The 12,362-nt window shown below is 42.7% G+C and overlaps 1 protein-coding gene across 1 annotated transcript in view; it reads left to right on the forward strand.

Moving 5' to 3' along the window:
* LOC124722755 overlaps positions 1-12,362 on the forward strand; it is a 138,567-nt gene that overhangs the window by 92,947 nt on the left and 33,258 nt on the right. The gene's annotated exons all lie outside the window — the stretch shown is intronic.

The following is a 12,362-nucleotide window of genomic DNA, read 5'->3' on the forward strand; positions in this document are numbered from 1 at the left end:
AGCAGGATTTTAGAACATGTATTGTGTTCGAACATAATGAATTACCTCGAAGAAAACGGTCTATTGACACACAATCAGCACGGGTTTTGAAAACATCGTTCTTGTGACACACAACTAACTCTTTATTCACATGAAGTGCTGAGTGCTATTGACAAGGGATTTCAGACCGATTCCGTATTTCTGCATTTCCGGAAGGTTTTTGACACTGTACCACACAAGCGGCTCGTAGTGAAATTGCGTGCTTATGGAATATCGTCTGTTATGTGACTGGATTCGTGATTTCCTGTCAGAGCGGTCACAGTTCGTAGTAACTGACGGAAAGTCATCGAGAATAACAGAAGTGATTTCTGGCGTTTCCCAAGGTAGTGTTATAGGCCCTTTGCTGTTACTTATCACATAAACGATTTGGGAGACAATCTGAGCAGTCGCCTTAGGTTGTTTGCAAATGACGCTGTCGCTTATCGGCTAATAAAGTCATCAGAAGATCAAAACAAACTGCAAAATGATTTCTAAAAGATATCCGAATGGTGCGAAAAGTGGCAGTCGAGAAAAAGTGGCAGTTGACCTTAAATAACGAAAAGTGTGAGGTCATCCACATGAGTGCTAAAAGAAACTCGTTAAACTTCGGTTACACGATAAATCAGTCTAATCTAAAAGCCGTAAATTCAACTAAATACCTAGGTATTACAATTACGAACAACTTAAATTGGAAGGAACACATAGAAAACGTTGTCGGGAAGGCTAACCAAAGACTGCGTTTAATTCACAGGACACTTAGAAAATGTAACAGACCTACTAAGGAGACTGCCTACACTACGCTTGTCCGTCCTCTTTTAGAATACTGCTGTGCGGTGTGGCATCCTTACCAGATAGGACTGACGGAATACATCGAAAAGGTTCAAAGAAAGGCTGCACGTTTTGTATTATCGCGTAATATGGGAGAGAGTGTCACAGAAATGATACAGGATTTGGGTTGGAAATCATTAAAAGAAAGGCGTTTTTCGTTGCGACGGAATCTTCTCACGAAATCATTAAAAGAAAGGCGTGTTTCGTTGCGACGGAATCTTCTCACGAAATTCCAATCACCAACATTCTTCTCCGAATGCGAAAATATTTTGTTGACACCGACTTACATAGGGAGGAACGATCACCAAGATAAAATAAGGGAAATCAGAGCTCATACGGAAAGAGATAGCTGTTCATTCTTTCCGCGCGCTATACGAGATTGGAATAATAGAGAATTGTGAAGGTGGTTCGATGAACCCTCTGATAGGCACTTAAATGTGATTTGCAGAGTATCCATGTAGATGTAGATGTAGAAAGCAGAGCTCACCATTTGCAGCATAGTCCACATGACTGATTTCGGACCTCTGGTACAGAGCCGAGTGGAGGGTCTGAATCAGAGGCTCAGACGGTTCTGCGACCGTGTAGGCTGCAGATTCCTCGTCTTACGCATCGGGTGGTTGGGTTTCGGGTTCTGCTGATAGGTCAGAAGTCCATTACATGCAGGAGGCGGCTACGCGAGTAGCAAGGGCTGTGTGAACTGGACCAGGCGGTTTTTTATGCTAGAGGGCCTCTGAAAAGCACAAAGAGGGCTTCAGTCTCAAAGAATGCAGGCCGAACACAGGAAGGAAGTAGATACTGGATATAAACAGTTGTAAATTGTCGCACCTGTGTTGGGATAGTACCAGAGCTCCAAGCGCTGATAGAAAGCACTGACACTCAAATCGTTACAGGCACTGAAAGTTGGCTAAAGGCGGATATAAGTTCAGCCGAAATTTTTGCGCAGATCCTAATGGTGTTCCGAAAGGATAGCCTAAACAAAGTTGGCGCTGGCGTGTTTGCTGCTGTTAGAAGTAGTTTATCTTGTCGCGAAATTGAAGTAGATTGTTCCTGTGAGTTAGTTTGGGCAGCGGTCACTCTTGGCAACCGTAATAAAATAATAATAGGATCCTTTTACCGACCTCCCAACTCAGATGATACAATTGATGAAAGGCTCAAGAAAAACTTGAATTTAATTTCAAACACACACCCGACTCATACAATTATAGTTGGTGATGACTGTAACTTATCCTCGACATGTTGGCGAAAATACATGTTTAAATCCGGTGGCAAGCATCAAACATCATCCGAAATTGCGCTAAATGCATTCTCTGAAAATTATTTTGAACAGTTAGTTCATGAGCCCACTTGAATAGTTAACGGTTGTGAAAACAGGCTTGATCTCTTAGCAACAAATAATCGTGAGTTAATAACAACCATCGAAACGGATACAGGAATTAGTGAACACAGTTTTTGTCGTAGCGAGACTGAATATTGTAACGCTCAAATCCTTCAAAACGAAACGAAAGATACAGCTATTCGAAAAATCAGATAAAAACTCACTTGACGCCTTCTTGAGAGACATTCTCCACTCCTTCCAAATTAACGACGCTAATGTAGACAAGATGTGGCTTGAATTCAAAGAAATAGTATCGAAAGCAATTGAGAGATTTATACCAAATAAATTAACAAACGACGGAGCTGATCCTCCTTGGTCCACAAAACGGGTCAGAACACTGTTACAGAAAAACGAAAACCGCATGCCAAATTTAAACGGACGCAAAATCTCCAAGATTGGCGATCTTTTACAGAAGTTCGAAATTTAGCGCAGACTTCAATGTGAGATGCTTGTAATAGTTTCTACAACGAAACTTTGTCTCGAAACTGGCAGAAAACCCGAAGAGATTCTGATCGTTTATGAAGTATGCTAACGGCGAGACACAATCAGTGCCTTCTCTGCGCGATAGCAGTGGAAATACTATCGACGACAGTGCTGCCAAAGCAGAGCTACTAAACACAGCCTTCCGAAATTCCTTCACCAAAGAAGACGTAGCAAATATTTCAGAATTCGAATCGAGAACAGTTGCCAACATGAGTAACGTAGAAGTAGTGAAGCAACTTAAATCACTTAAGAAAAGTAAGTCTTCCGATCTAGACTGTACACCAATTAGGTTCCTTTCAGAGTATGCTGATACAATAGCTCCATACTTAAGAACCATACACAACCGTTCACTCGTCGGAAGATCCGTACCCAAAGACGGGAAAGTTGCACAGGTGGCATCAATATTCAAGAAAGGTAGTAGGAGTAATCCACTAAATTATAGACTCATATCATTAATGTCGATATGCAGCAGGATTTTGGAACATATGTTGTGTTCGAACATATGAATGACCTCGAAGAGAACGGTCAATTGACACAAAGTCAACAAGGATTTAGAAAACATCGTTCTTCTGAAACGCAAACTGACTCTTTACACACACGAAGTGTTGAGTGCAATTGACAAGGGAGTTCAGAATTATTCTGTATTTCTAGATTCCCAGAAGCGGATCGTAGTGAAATTGCGTGCTTATGGAATATCGTCTCAGTTATGTGACTGGATTCGTGATTTCCTGTCAGAGAGGTCACAGTTCGTTGTAATTGACGGAAAGCCATTCAGAAAAACAGAAGTGATTTCTGGCGATTTCTGGCGTTCCCAGAGATAGTGTTATAGGCTCTCTGCTGTTCCTTATCTATACAAACGATTTAGGAGACAATCTGTGCAGTCGTCTTAGGTTGTTTGCAGACGATACTGACGTTGATGATCTAGCAAAGTCATCAGCAGATCAAAATAAATTACAAAATTATTTAGAAAAGATGTCTCTATGGTGCAAAAATTGGCGATTGACCCTAAATAATGCAAAGTGTGAGGTCATCCACATGAGTGCTTAAAAGGAATCCGTTAAACTTTGGTTACACGGTAAATCTGTCAAATCTAATAGCCATAAATTCAACTAACTACCTAGGAATTACAATTACGAACAACTTAAATTGGAAGGAACACATTGAAAATGTTGTAGGGAAAGGCTAACCAAAGATTCCGTTTTATTGGCAGAACACTTAGAAAATGTAAGATATCTACTAAAGAGACTGCCTACACTACGCTTGTCCGTCCGCTTTTGGAGTAATGCTGTGCAGTGTGGGATCGTTACCAAATAGTATAGTCCGCTCTGGTAGCTGAGTGGTCAGCGTGACAGACTGTCAATCCTAAGGGCCCGGGTTCGATTCCCGGCTGGGTCGGAAATTTTCTCCGCTCAGGGACTGGATGTTGTGTTGTCCTAATCATCTTCATTTCATCCCCATCGACGCGCAGGTCGCCGAAGTGGCGTCAAATCGAAAGACCTGCACCAGGCGAACGGTCTACCCGACGGGAGGCCCTAGCCACACGACATTTCCATTTTATACCAAATAGTATTGCCCGCCGCCGGTAGCTGGATGGTCAGCGTGACGGATTGTCCACCCTCTGGGCCCGGGTTCGATTCCCGGCTGGGTCGGGGAACTTTCTCCGCCCAGGGACTGGGTTTTGTGCTGTTCTCATCGTCATCCTATCATCCTCATCGACTGCAGGTTCAAAAATGGTTCAAATTGCTCTGAGCACTATGGGACTTAACTTCTGAGGTCATCAGTCCCCTAGAACTTAGAACTACTTAAACCTAACTAACCTAAGGACGTCAGACATATCCATGCCCGAGGCAGGATTCGAACCTGTGACCGTAGTTCGACTGCAGGCCTCCGAAGTAGCGTCAAATTGATAGACCGGCACTCGGCGAACGGTCTGCCCGACGGGGGGCCCTAGAAATACGAATAAATAAATAAACCAGACAGCATTGACGGAGTACATCGACAAAGTTCAAAGAAGGGCAGCACGTTTTGTATTATCGCGAAATAGGGGAGAGAGTGTCACTGAAATGATACAGAACTTGGGGTGGACATCATTAAAACAAAGGCGTTTTTCGTTTCGGCGGAATCTTCTCACGACACTTCAATCACCAACTTTCTCCTCCGAATGCGAAAATTATTTGTTGACGCCGACCTGAATAGGGAGAAATGATCACCATAATAAAATAAGGGAAATCAGAGTTCGCATGGAAAGATATAGGTGTTTGTTTTCTCCGCGCGCTGTTCGAGACTGAAATTATAGAGAATTATTCTGAAGGTAGTTCGATGAACCTTCTGCCAGGCACTTAAATGTGATTTTCAGTAGCTGTGATTTGCAGAGTGTCCATGTAGATTTAGATATAGTACTAGTAGCTGAAATGCTTATGTTCATGACCTAGTTTCGCTGTTTCCCGCGGTGCTGTTGAATGTGTTCCATCATCTTTTCTGCGGAAATCTGCCACTTTTGTGACGCTATTGGTTGGTCTAATGAGTAAAGGATATCCAGGTTTAAGGTATCGTTTAGAAATGTTTGGTTTTCGACTGGCAGTCTCTCCAGTGGCTTCTCTGACCAAAACAGCAAGTGATGTGATAACTGCATCCTTGTCCTGGAAATATCACAAACAGTTCAGTTTATTAGAATTCCGCTGTCTTTTAGCTCCGTCTTAGTCATACCCTGTGTTTTTCTCTATTTGTAACAATTCAGTGTTATAATCTCTGGTGTGTGTACCAATGTTGTGTTCTTTAAAAATGCTGATAGGCATTAATACTTCCTCCAATGCTCTGTTGCTTTAGATTCCCACAGGAACAACTGTACTTCAGATGCCCGTATGCCAGTCCGTCTACTCGGCGTGGGCAGACTGTGATACTCTCCTGTTGGCAACCCTGTAACTCTTACCTGAACATCAGCACATAGGTTCGCCTGTTTTCTGAAATTATTGGTACTCTGCTGGTGCCTACTTGTAACCATTTCCCTACCGAACCCTATCTCACTGGATAATGGGGTACAATAAAACATTGATACCGAGCGTTCAAGCCAACTATCAAAATCGTAGTCTCGCTCTGTATGTCCTCGTTTCGACTACCGCCATGTGGTAAACCAACGCTAAATAGCTCTTAGCTGGGCTCACTATGTGCCGTAACTCAGTTATAAAATGCTTCTGAGCTTCTCGTAGTCCTGCTAACAAGGTAATTGTCCAATAAGACATGTCGAAAGCCACCCTGAAATTTTTTACGCAGAGAGAAGACAACGAAAGAAATGCACTGTCAAAATTTTAGCTGCTAAGAGGCACTGCAAGTATTTAAAAAAAGCTAATAATTGCCAAATTCGTATCGCGACAGAAATGTTTTGGTTTGTAGACGATGTTCGGTTTGTGGGGCGCTCAACTGCACGGTCATCAGCTCCCGTACGCCCGCATCTCTTGGTCGTGCGGTAGCGTTCTCGCTTCCCACGCCAGGGTTCCCGGGTTCGATTCCCGGCGGGGTCAGGGATTTTCTCTGCCTCGTGATGGCTGGGTGTTGTGTGATGTCCTTAGGTTAGTTAGGTTTAAGTAGTTCTAAGTTCTAGGGGACTGATGACCATAGATGTTAAGTCCCATAGTGCTCAGAGCCATTTGAACCATTTTGAAGCTCCCGTACAAAGTCCCAGTTTTTACACAGTCCAATCCAGCCACTGTCACGAATGGATGATGAAACGATGAGGACAACACAAACACCCAGTCCCCAGGCAGAGAAAATCCCCAAGCCGGTTGGGAATCGAACCCGGGACCCCCTGATCCAGGGGCCACTAGAACACGGGCTGCGGACGGCGGTAGAAATGTACACCCCTACTGGCGGTGTAGCAACCGCGCATGGGCAACTAGGCGCGCGCGCGCACACACACACACACACACACACACACAGAGCCGAGGTCGGCCGTACATTTGCAAACAGGAAACACGACACAATCCGATCGTAATTTGTAAAGGACGTTTGAGGTTGCCGTAGTTGACAGTTTCTCTGACACTACAATACACAGTTACTACTCTCTCGAATTAGCAACTCAAGTAACATCTATTACAAATTATCAGTTGCTTTTCGTATTGACAATACAGATGAAGCGGATTTAATATTTATTGTGCTTTCGTAACCCATGCCTGATAATAGTACCTTTTTTTCGAGTTTCACAGTAATGTGGAATCCAATTAACGTTCTCAATTTACCAATGATGAAATATGAAGAACATGGTTTGTAGCCGAAATGACCTACTTCTCCTGAGGACGTACATATGTGTCATTTGTTAATTGATTTCCCTGACATTCATTCAAATGACATCGACATTTCGTTTGAAATTGTGGATACGCCAGAAGAGACGGGAAATAACTGTGACGATTCCATGAATTGTGATTCGGAAGGCGTCAGTTGTGCCCGTAAAATTTCTGAAGAAGAACACCTTCCAAGCCTAAAAAAATTACGTACTGCAACAGCTTTCAGCGACAAAGAAAAGGCAGTGAAATATTGGTTAAACGAAGGAGGGAAAAAACGCTTGAAGTTACGCAGTATGCAAAGGCGTTTTCGTTTCGTAAAATAGGAACGTCAACTGTACAAATGGAAGAATGAATTACATGAAGTAAGAAATATGCGCCAAACGGAAATCGGAAACCATCTGAATGAAAAACTGTTCGAAAGATTTAGAACTGCTCCGTACAGGCTATGCACGGTTACCGATGGAGATTTACGAGACTGGGCCCTCCGAATTGCATCTTACATGATTATTGCTAACTTGCAGGCTTCGTCGACCTGGCTGCGCAGGTTCAAGAAATCGTACAGAATAGGAAGTCGCAAAATTACCAAGTTTACGTCACGTAAAAGTGTAGAGCAGCTGCCAGTGATAGACAATGCTATAGAGAAATTCATAGCTGACGTAAAGACGAAACCTACTGTTATCCCCGCAACTGCTGTTTATAACGCTGATCAGTCAGGTTTCGTGAAAGAACTGCGTGCACACCGCACTTTATTATTTCGGGATGAAAAAAAGACGGAGTCGGTTGCCGAATCAATGAATGCAGGGACACATTCATATACGATAATGCCAGTGATAATTATGAGTGCTTTACTGTTTCCGCAGTTGTGTATATGTCTTCAAGAACCGCAGTGCAAATTAGGACCAAAAATAAAAAAAAATGGACTGCTTAGTTGCAAAAATATTGTAATCGACATATCAAAATCTGGAAAAATGGGAAAGAATAATTTTCAGCACTTCCTTCGAAACGTATTCCTACCAACTGCAGAAATTAATTCATTGCTTTTGTTGGATTCATGGTCTGAACATAACGACGCCTCCTTTTTTGTGGAAGACGACGAAAAATCTGTAGATGTAGCATGGATTCAGCCTGGAACTACTAGTGCGATTCAACCTCTCGATAAAGAATTTTTTCGATAGTTAAAAGCATTTTTCAGGATATTATCAGACAACATAATTTCCGATACTTTCTCTCATTTCAGGTTTGTCAATGGAACAGTATTCTTAAGCTCCTGTCATTTGTGCATTACCAGTTTTCTTCGCCACGCTTTACGAATTTGATCAAGTACGCCTGATATGCAGTGCAACATGTATAACAACGGTCGGGACCATTTCTGACTCCATCCCAGTTCTTTCTAAATAAAACTAGTGGTTACTGCGAAGTGCTTGACTGCATCAAGTTTTCCTTTGTCCGGTGTGCATGGTGCAAGAAAAATATTTGTTTTTGTAATTCAATAGGCACTTCGCATTTTTGTGACGACTACAGGGAATAAACAAAGAACTGTTTCACTGATAGTCAAATGTATAACTTTCAAACATTATTATTAGGAATGGCTTTTAAGAATTGTTATAAAACGTAGTAGTGCAAGACACATTTCATTTCAATAAATTACTATTCCTCATTGATGGATGTCGTCTGTGGCATCAAACACTGCTATGATTTTATTTTCTCTGCTAGTCACTTTTATCAGAATTACATGTGGAAGAATTGAACTGCCGATATGAAGTTATTCAAAAAAAAGTTTGTAGAGTAATCCAGGTTTTCACTGGAGCAAACAAGCTAACAAGCACGAGCAAAAGAGAATTGTGTGTGGTGTATCCGGTACGTCTCTTGCAAGTCTTTCAACTGGACGCCACTGCAGCTAATTACGTGTCCCCAACCTTCCCCAGTTACCTAATCGGAAAACTGAGACCTGCAGTTTAACGTGGAATCCGAACCACATGTCTTTCGTGGCCACTCCAACACCTATGATGAGTGAATGAACGGTTAAAAATCATAGTGAAAAAGTTGTGGTCTAAACGGGATTAGATACCGTGCTCTTTGGATCACGAAGCGCAGACTTTCCCACTAGGCAATTTTTGTTTTAGAAAAAAAAAAAAAAATAGCCATTAGACCTTACACGCATAGTGGAAACGCTAGCTGTGTCACCTCTTGAGATCATGCTCGAAGTCGGTAATTAGTGTTCTGTTTACAAATTTCCCCTCGAATGGTAATGAGAAGCCAAGGAAAAATGGCAGCCGACATACAAGGAAAATTTCGGACCAGTGCTAAGGAGAGATGGAGATGCAATTCCGTGTAAAGTGCACGATCTCCACGCATGTCATGCTTCCATACAAATTGAGACAACAAATTATTCCTTCCCTGCGCCATTTTGCATACTCCGTGAAGTACAGTGCGCTCGCCATGCAAAATAATCCTCCCTGAATAGCAAAGTTTCGCATTGTGGCTCTCACAAGGTAGAGTTGTACCCTGTATGCCGAATATTATCAGTAAAAACTAATAACACGGCGTTCATAGGCAATGTCAGCTAAGTCGTGTTTTCTTCCGTTTCCTCTAGTAGAAACGATTCTATCCATACACAAGCGAATGGTAGTGAATTTTCTGTAACTGCCCATTCACACATGTTCACTTCCATTCGCTCCATCGTAAACCAGACTTCAGGTGCTTAAAATTGGTGTCTGTGAACTCCGGATAATTCCATTACGCGGCGCTGCGTGATTGATTCGCCGAATCGAGAGCTAGGAGGGTGGGGTTGTTCAAATCGCTGTTATACGCTGTTCTTCGCACGGCATAAATGTGTAACTTCAATATTTTTTACAAAATACTGCAGTGCCTCGTAGCAGCTAAAATTTTGGCAGTGCATTTCTTTCGTTGTCTTCTTCCTGTATAAAAAAATTTCGGAGTATGTTTCGATATGTCTTATTGGACCATTCCCTTGTAAGAACTGCTATGGCGCAACAGTCTTAAGTCATTGATACTTGATACTGTCTGTCAAAATTCATAACAGTCTAGCCCACCCACTGCGTCCAGTTGATTCTGTACACTTTATAGCTCATAATTTGTTGTCATGAAACGTATTGCAGCTGCGAGTACGGACAAAGATCAAACATGGAATGTCGATAGTGAAAATTTGTCCCAGACCGCGATTCGAACCCGGATTTGCCACTATACGCGAACGGTCGCCTTAACTGCCTAGGCTATCCATGTACGACTCACGGCTAGACCCAAACTTCCATGTGTCATCGTTCATGCGTCAGAACTTGTACTCGTACACACATTATGTAATGCCGACACTGGGGCAGGACATGTTAACTGTTAAGTCGCTGTCTAGTATCGGCGGATAAATACGATATTGCAGTGCCTGTGTTGTTAAAAATCACGATGCAATGTTCCTTCAGACATGCACGCACGAGCAGGCATTGCGGCCGTCATGTAATACAGGAAATATATTCGCAGCTGCGAATATGGACAAACATTTTCCCTGTACAGAAATATACATAACTGATATAGAAATACAGACTGTAGACTCATATTAGACGACATTTTGAAGTTTGAGTCTGGCTGTGAGGCGTGCTAGGACAACCTAGTGGTAAGGCAACCACTCGCGATAAGCATGTAATCCGGTCTGGAGTCCCGGTCTGACACAAATTTTCATTGTGATCATTCCATTACACAACTGATGGTGTCCGGATTCGCAATTGTGAAAACATTTCACGTATTTCATGACAACCGTTGGCGCTGCAAAGGAATATTGCATCGTACTTCTTAGTAACATTGGTACTGCAGTACCGAATTTACGGTCAGCTTGGTATTATGCATATACTGCACTAATTCCGTTGGCAATTCCCATACCAGCCTTGTATTATCCAGCAGGGCCTGTTTCATATCCACTGGATGGTAGTACACCATTGTAACTTAGCCTTCGTAGCGTCCACTACTACTTGTACCTCGCCTAGTGCGCTGTTTAAATTGTAAATATCTTAGTCATCAGCTATCCCAAACACTCTCTTCAAAAGTTTCTTGCCTGCATTCATCCATTTTCTCTTTCACCGAATCAGTGTTGTTGGCACCAGGTCGATTACCTGTTTAAACTGCTCCCTCGGTTTCTCGTAAGAGAGTTGCTATCCACAGAGTTCCTCCTGGACTTCTGCCAAAATTCCGTCTTTTATGCTTCCTTCTGCAATTACCCAAAGGTGTCTTCCAGCCTGCGCACCACGTTTCTCATCTTACACACATCCAAAGTAAATCCCAGCGTCCACCAATGACTTGTTAACAAGACGTCGGATTGTCTTGAGAAAACCACTCCAGATTCAAGACGATGGCTCCGTAATTCACCCCCTACTCCCCTCTGGATGATGTGCAGGGACAGAAATAAGACCTTATTCGTCCTGGCTGTCCATGCTGGCACGCCACCTGAGAGAAAATAACTCCTCGTCATTTGCCCTCCCTCCTTCCCAAAGCGCAGGCGCATAATAAAATACTACCGAATACAACAATATGATTCCATTTAGCTACCGTCTATAACAAAAAGAAACCCCAAAACAAGGCAGTACCAACCTCAATGGTTCAGAAAAATAGTAGACCAGTGCATGTTCCGGCAAGGAATGTGCTGACATCAGCATCGGCGCTTGCTTATCTCCAGGCCATTCTAGGAATCCTACCACACTCATGCAGTTGCGCTTGTTATATTATGCTGACGTCATTATTAACACTTCTTTATCTCCAAGGCCATTCCAGGGATCCTACCATGCTCACGCAGTTGTGCTTTTTATATTCTCCAAGAAATGGCTCAAATGGTTCAAATGGCTCTGAGCACTATGGGACTTAACATCTGTGGTCATCAGTCCCCTAGAACTTAGAACTATTTAAACCTAATTAACCTAAGGACATCACACACATCCATACCCGAGGCAGGATTCGAACCTGCGACCGTAGCAGTCCCCCAGTTCCGGACTGAGCGCGTAGAACCGCTAGACCACCGCGGCCGGCTATACTCTAAGACAAAAAAGTACCATAAAGTAATTATTTGAATGCGACGGATATCAGTAGATGTGATGTACATGTAAAGACAAACAAATGATTACAGTTTTAAATTTTAGTTGATTTATTCAAGACAAAGACCCTCACAAATAGAACAGCTCAAAGACATGTATATCCACCTCAGGCGCTTATTCAAGCAGACATTTAGATTGGCATTGATTGATAGAGTTGTTGGATGTCTTCCTGTGGGATATTGTGCCAAATTCTGTTCAATTGGTCCGTTAGATCACCAAAATCCCAAACTAGTTGGAGGGTCCTACCCATAATGCTCCAACCATTCTCAATTCGGGAGAGATCTGGCGATC

Source organism: Schistocerca piceifrons, chromosome X (assembly GCF_021461385.2).
Source record: "Schistocerca piceifrons isolate TAMUIC-IGC-003096 chromosome X, iqSchPice1.1, whole genome shotgun sequence".
NCBI classification, from domain to species: domain Eukaryota; kingdom Metazoa; phylum Arthropoda; class Insecta; order Orthoptera; family Acrididae; genus Schistocerca; species Schistocerca piceifrons.